Consider the following 7,920-nt stretch of genomic DNA (forward strand, 5'->3'; position numbering starts at 1 on the left):
GGCCTGGACTTTCTGGGGTCATTCCCCACGGCTTCGTCTGGAAACCGATGGATTGTGGTCGCTACCGACTACTTAACACGCTACTGTGAAACCAAGGCACCGTCAAAAGCAACCGCAGCAGATATCACCCAATTTTCCATTAACAGCATCGTCTTTCGTCACAGTGCTCCAGCTGTCATCATAACTGATGGTGGGAAAGCTTTCATCGCAGACGTGCTGCAGAAAGTCTTGCGATTAAGTGGCACGAAACATAGTAAAACAACGGCTTACCACCCGCAAGCAAACGAGCTGACTGAATGACTCAATAAGTCAATTGCAGACATGCTGTCAATGTGTGTGGACATCAACCACAAGAACTGGGACGTCATACTTCGCTACGTAACTTTTGCGTGTAACACTGCTGTTCAAGAAAGTACCGGTTTCACACCTTTTCGCTTAGTCCACAGTCGCGAGGTCATGACGATGCTCGACGCCATGCTCCTGCCCGACAACTTAGGAATATACCACACCGATGCCGCCAAACTCGCGCAGTGTGCAGAAGAGGCTCGTCAACTTGCTCGTCACCGTATTCAACATCACCAAACCACCGACCTGCACCGCTACAATCTTCGTCACCGTGAAGTTACTTTCAAGCCTGGTGATGAAGTCTGGGTGTGGACCCCTATCCGACAAGGTGGCCGTTCAGAAAAGCTTCTTTGCCACTACTTCGGCCCTTACAAGGTCATGTGACGTCTCAGCGACGTCACATACGAGGTTCTCCCAGAAGGAACTTCGAGACGTTCCCGTTTCACCGCACAAACTGAAGTCGTTCACGTTTTATGGCTCAAACCATACTTTTCGCGCTGTGAATCGCCAGTGAGTGACTGACTGTATTGGTAACTTCACGTCTTTTTTTTGTTTCGTCTTTCCCTTACATTCTCTCCTATCTTTCTTCCTTCTCATTTAACTCTTGCCTCCACAACCAACTATGTTATTCCGCCTTACGCTATTCATTTTGCTTGCATGGTTATTTTCATCTCATTTTCTTTTTTTGCCTTTATGTACAGCATCGAGACGATGCTTCTTGGGAGAGGGGTAACGCCATCATTGATGAACGAGCCGCTGTGGCTCATACTCGTTTTGGGCTGCGAAGAGGAGGAGAACAGTTTCGTTGCTAGGGTACAGGTGAACTCCTGGCTGCAGGTTTTGTTTTTCTAGTGACAATCTATATATATATATATATATATATATATATATATATATATATATATATATATATATATGGGCAGGTTCGGATCCTGCCCATGGCAAGTTATATTTTCACCCACTTTTCTTTCTTCTCATTTACAATAAAAATGGACTAATAACTTCCCCTATACCTTTCTTGGCATTATTGTCTGTTAGATCTCATTAATATTGCGTAAACACGAAAAGCGAGCCCTTAAGTATACACTTGTTGCCCTTATATATATATATATATATATATATATATATATATATATATATATATATATATATATATTGTTACGAATAAATATAGCACCTGGTACTATATAAACTCTTTATTTAGGGCGAACTTGGGCCCGTAAACTCAAAGCTAAAAATGGTCAGCCTAAAAAATGTCTCTGCTCGCTGACTCCAACTTCGTCGGTCTCTTCCTCTGCCCCTCGAGTCTCGTGCCGGTCCCATAGCGTAGCATCGTGGCGCGTGCAGGACGGCGTTCCATGGCGCGGCTTTCTTGCTACTTGCTTGACGGCTTTTACGAACGCGAATTGTGGTACGCGTCTTCTGCGATGGTCGAGCTGTGGAAGTATATATATATATATATTTAACAGCAAGGTGTGAAAAAGTGGTTTTATTTACAGGAGGTGAACGATGGTCGTTCGCAGCAGCACTGCGACAGCACACTGCGATCGTGCCAAGACTCTTTGTCTTCCTCTCCTTCTCTTCTCTACATTTTACTAATTCGTTACACTCCCCCCGCAGGCAGAAGAAGGCCGTAGGGCGAGTTATGATGCACAAGGAGGGTAGAAAGGTTTCAGGCGAGCAACATGAGTGAGCTGCGTTCTGCTCGATCGTCGCCCATTGCACAAAAGACGAGGTATTACGTAAGTGAGCTTGCTTAGACGCTCCAAAACTACAAATGGGCCTGAATATCTCGACAGAAGCTTTTGACACAACCCCCGCTTGCGTTGCGGTGTCCAAAGTGACACCAAGGCACCTTTTTTGAATAAAACCGATTCGTGATGGTTGTCGTATCGTTCCTTCGAACGACGTTGAGAGGACAGAGTCCGAAGACGAGCGATTCGACGGGCTTCTTCCGTGAGGCACAGGGTGTTTGATACAGAGTCGTCATTGTGTAGAATGAAGGGTAAGAAAGTGTCTAAAGGGCTTAGTGGCAACCTGGCGTACAACAGATAAAATGGGCTGAAGTTCGTGGTTTGATGTTTTGTCGTGTTGTACGCGTACGTGATAAAAGGCAGCACTTCGACCCAGTTTTTGTGATTGGAAAAAACGTACATGGCAAGCATGTTGGTCAGCGTTCTGTTTGTCCGTTCAACGAGGCCATTCGAAAACGGATGATACGGTGTGGTATGACGGAACTGTGTCGCGCACTTGCGTAGTAATTCTCCAACAGCATCAGCAGTGAACTGGCGGCCACGGTCGCTGATAATAACACGTGGTGGGCCATGGCGAAGGACAACGTAGTGGAGCAAGAAGTCTGCCACGGATGCAGCGGTTGAAGAGGGAATGGCTGTCGTTTCGGCATACCGTGTAAGATGATCAACGCACTCGAATTTGCAACAGTTCTTATTGTTAGATAACGGAAATGGACCTGTAATGTCAATTTCTACTTGCTCAAAAGGTGTGCTGGGTGTTGTAAATGGTTTAAGGGGACCTGGTGTAGTGGTGGCTGGGCGCTTGTGACGTTGGCACGTCTCACAGCTAGCGACGTAACGCTTCATTGTTTCGTACATCTTGGGCCAGTAAAAGCGTTCCTGCGTGTGGTTCAGCGTTCGTATGAAGCCGAAATGACCGGACGCCGCATCATCATGCACGGCACGTAGAACATCGGAGCGAAAGCTCTCGGGGACAACCAGAAGAAAACGTGCTCCAGGCCTGGAGTAGTTAGTTTTATAGAGCAACTTGTCCCGAACCGCAAAGTGACCGCTGTGTTGAGAGGCACGTGTGCCGGCAAAAAGAGGATCCAGGTTGAGATCGTTGCGTTGTTCTCTCTGGAAATCAGCCGCGTTGGGGAACGTGCTTCTAACAGCAGCAAGGCAGTCGTCAAAATTCCCAGCATTGTAGTCGGTAGTCGCAAGAGGAATCCGGGAGAGGCAGTCTGCGTCAGCGTGACGACGGCCACTCTTGTACGACACCGTAAAGAAGTCGCAGCGCCCAACGTGCGAGGCGGCCAGAGGAGTCACGCAAACCGACCAGCCAGCATAACGAATGGTGATCCGTAATTATCTTAAATGGCCTCCCGTAAAGATAACAACGAAACTTCTGTACGGCAAAAACAGCTGCCAGACGTTCCTGTTCCGTAACTGTGTAATTGCGTTCAGATTTGCTCAGGCAACGGCTGGCATATGCCACGACATGCTCTTCGCCATTGTGACGTTGTACAAGGACCGCTCCTATAGCGATACCACTAGCATCCGTGTGGACCTCAGTCGGGCAAGATGGATCGAAGTGACGCAACAGTGGTGCTGACGTTAGTACAAACTTAAGTTGTGAAAATGCGGCGTCACACTCTGGTGTCCAGTTGAAGGTTGCATCCTGTCACAAGATGCTTGTCAGCGGGTACACGATCTCCGCAAATCGTCGAAGAAAATGACGAAAATATGAGCATAAGCCGACAAATGAGCGAAGTTCTCATGTGGGCTGCGGTAATTCATAAGAGCTCACAGCTTCTATCTTGCGAGGATCGGGTCTGACGCCATCCTTGTCGACCAAGTGACCCAGAACGAGAGTTTAACGTTCGCCAAAGCGACATTTTTAGAATTTAGAACCAGCCCAGCTTTTTCGATGCTGTCGAGAACAAGACTGAGACGGTTGTTATGTTTCTCAAACGTACGGCCAAAGATCACGACATCGTCAAGGTAGCACATGCATATCCCGTTTAAGACCACGTAATACTGTGTCTCTAAATCTTTCAAAGGTGGCTTGAGCATTACAAAGGCCAAAAGGCATGACGTTAAATTCAAATAAGCACCCCGGAGTTACGAAAGCAGTCTTTTCTTTGTCGCCGGGTTCCATAAGTATTTGCCAATAACCTGATCGCAAATCAAGCGTTGAAAAATAGGAAGCAGCATGCAAGCAATCTATGACGTCCTCAATCCGCGGTAAGGGATATACATTTTTCTTCGTCACAGTGTTTAGACGCCTGTAATCTACGCAGAATCTCCAGGAACCATCCTTTTTCCTGACAGGAATTGATTGATTGATATGTGGGGTTCAACGTACCAAAACCACCATATGAATATGAGAGACGCCGTAGTGGAGGGCTCCGGAAATTTCGACCACCTGGGGTTCTTTAACGTGCACCCAAATCTGAGCACACGGGCCTACAACATTTCCGCCTCCATCGGAAATGCAGCCGCCGCAACCGGGATTTGAACCCGCGACCTGCGGGTCAGCAGCCGAGCACCTTAGCCACTAGACCACCACGGCGGGGCTCCTGACAAGAATTACCGGGGCTGCCCACGGGCTGGACGACTCTTGCACGACACCTTTATTCAGCATGTCCTTTACTTGTTCGGCGATAACTTTGCGCTCAGAGGATGACACTCGGTAGGGCTTTTGGCGAATGGGGTGTGCAGAGCCGGTGTCTATTCTGTGACGAGCGCGGGATGAGGGTAACTTAAGGGGTGCATCTCTGTGAAGTCGAAAGCAGCAACATGCCGGGAAAGGACCTGCACCAGTGCTTGCCATTCCGTCGTACTGGGATTCTTGCTGGTCATACCGAGCAATAAATCTTCATTTTGGTGAATATCACAAGGAGAGAGAGAGGTGGTGAGGTCCGTAGCTAGTGCTGCTATCGAGCTGCATGAGGCTTCATCGAAGAGAGCTATCTTCATCCCGCGAGGAAGCACAACCGGCGTGGCAGAACAGTTCAGCACCCCCAATGTTGCTACTCCTTTTGTGATGCACACAGCAGAACAGGGCACAAGTATGTCCTTCTTAGAACAGTACTTGCGTAGAGGCCCCACTACAAGGTCAACACAAGCATCATCAACCACTGTGGAAGAGACTCGAACGGGTGTCAGGCACCAATACGGTGCTATCACTTCATCAATCACACTAAGTGTGTTTCTGTCTTCGCCATGGTATTCTTGTTGGGGAAGTGACGGTAGAAACAAATTGTTTAGTGACATTTCCACACTACCACAGTCGACGGAAGCGCCACATTGCTCCAAAAAATTCATACCAAGAATGACATGGTGCGAACAACGAGATAGAACCAGAAATTCTGATACCAACACTGACTAGACATACACCAAGAGGATTAAGCCACTCGCCGCCTACACCACGAAAGGTGATTGTATCGTCCCATGAAAACATAACTTGTGGACCTAAGTCGTTTCTGAAGGCGAGGCTCATCACAGACACAGTCGCCCCAGTGTCAATTAACGCCATTGTCGGTATTCCATCGATCAACGCATTCACTTTGTTTTTGAGCATAACAATAGGCAGAGGTATATCTTGAAAAGACCGTCCGGCGACCTCACCTCCATTGGCCACGGATGCTAGTTTACCGGCGGCGGAGAAGAACAACGACGCAGAGGAGAAGGCGAGCGACGAGAATGATTGGATGGTGGTGTCAAACTCCGCTCGGATGCTGGCTAATCACTGCGTCTGGTCTCACGCGAAAAATGGTCCCTTGGAAACAAGTCGGTTGTCCGCAGGTCATATGAAGCACCGGGTCTTAGTGGCGAAGACATGGCTGGTGTCCTTCGTGATTGGCGGCATTGTTGGCGGCAATACCGAGCGATATGTCCAGTGAAACCACAGTTGTAGCACACGGGAGGGTCACGGTTTATGCTATATTCAGGGGAACGAATCCTGGGCTGCTGCTGTCGGCGAGGAAGTTCGTTATCACGCGAAGAACGGGTTTCTGCCACTCTCTGGAATCCATTACACTCGTCGTAAGTTGAATCTTGGTAGTAGAGTTGGTACTGTCCTTGCCGCAGCGGGATGTAGTCCGGCTGAGAGTCCTGAGTATAAGAATGCATCTGTGCTCGTCGTGATCGTGCATCATAGGCAGGGCCTCTATTGTAGGGACGTGGCTGATACTGAGGTGTGGCATCAGAATCCTCTAAGCCCTCCGTCACTCGGTGCGAGGAGAATGAAGCAACGTTTCGCTCGAACTCTGGTGGCTGGTACGGGGGATGAGTGCTTGGGTGGTGTGCCACTTGCGCGTACAGGCCGAGTTCTTCACGTACTATTTGCCGGATTGTTGATGCAAGATCACGAGCCTGGTTGCTTTCTGTACTCGCGATGGTCGTCACATTGGCTAGCCTGCGTCAAAACGAACACCTACAACAGCGACTCATTACTGTTGGGGCTAGAATAACCTCCATGCCACTTTGCGGACTGGACCCTATGGCGACTGTAAAACAACCTTCCTCGTCGGCATTCAGTGTGGTACAGCCGGCGACATTCCTACCCCCTAAATTTAATCATAGCTAGAAACCACGCCTACACTATTTGGCAATGGAATTGTAGAAGCTACGCAAACAAGCAAGCAAACCTTCACTAATACCTTGAGGGGAAAGTTAAGCCCGATATCATTTTATTGCAGGATACACACTGTCTCGCTAAATTGACAGGCTATTGCTCGATCGGACATGCCCACGGGGAGACGACTGTCCTTACCACCTTAGTTAGACGAAACCTTACATTCATGCAACACGACACGGAAATTATCAATATAGACAATATATCTATTGAACTGGTTCCGCAACGCAAGGCACACAAAACTCTTTTTATATTAAGCATATGTAGCGACACTAAAGAAAAGAAGCATAGATTTCTCACACTCTTTAAACGCATTTTCAAAATCACTGGCCGAAATTCCATCCTAGTAGCGAGAGGCTTCAACATACCACACTGCCTGGGGATACTCCCATGTGTTTTCTAAAGGTAGGGCCCTCTGGTATGACTCGCAGCAGAAGTGATTGACTCTCATCCCCAACCCTAGCACACCCACCCGTGCGGGCACAAGCTCCAGTAAAGACACAACGCCTGATCTGACGTTCACGAGACACACATCAGCAGCCACATGGAAAAATACCCTAGAGGACCTGGACAGTGACCACTACATCAACGAGGTACACGTTCAAGGTGGTCCACGTAAACCCATGAGAAAACAGGTAAAGTTGGTAGACTGGGCCCAGTTCCACAAATCCAAGAAAACCAGGTCCAACCCATTAGCGACATAGAGGACTGGATGCACACGTTTAAACAGGATGGTAATAATGCCACCCAAATCATACCTCTCGAGGCACACCTCGAAGAGATCGATAGCCGGCTTCTCTTCATGTGGGAGGCAAAGCAATCACTACATAAGAGGTGGAAGACGCAGAAACACAACAGAAACTTCAAAAAACGCATAGCACTCCTCAACACAGAGATAGAGAGGCATGCCACAGAGCTAAGCCAGCAACACTGGGACAAAACCTGCGATGCGATGAACAGGCAGCTAAATCTTAGTTAAACGTCGCATTTTTACGGTTCCTGCTAAATCCAGAAGACAACAAAACCACCCAAGGACAAACCTTCAACAAACTAATTCATGCATACAAAGGCACGGAAATTATCAATATAGACAATATGCACTGACGAGGAGATTTTTAGGGAAGTAGAGCTCGAATACCTCTCTCAGGCTCTTGATCAGCAGCATCCAGATTACACGGCCCACCACTCTAGAAAAAGAAT

This window comes from Rhipicephalus microplus, chromosome 9 (genome assembly GCF_043290135.1).
Source record: "Rhipicephalus microplus isolate Deutch F79 chromosome 9, USDA_Rmic, whole genome shotgun sequence".
NCBI classification, from domain to species: Eukaryota; Metazoa; Arthropoda; class Arachnida; order Ixodida; family Ixodidae; genus Rhipicephalus; species Rhipicephalus microplus.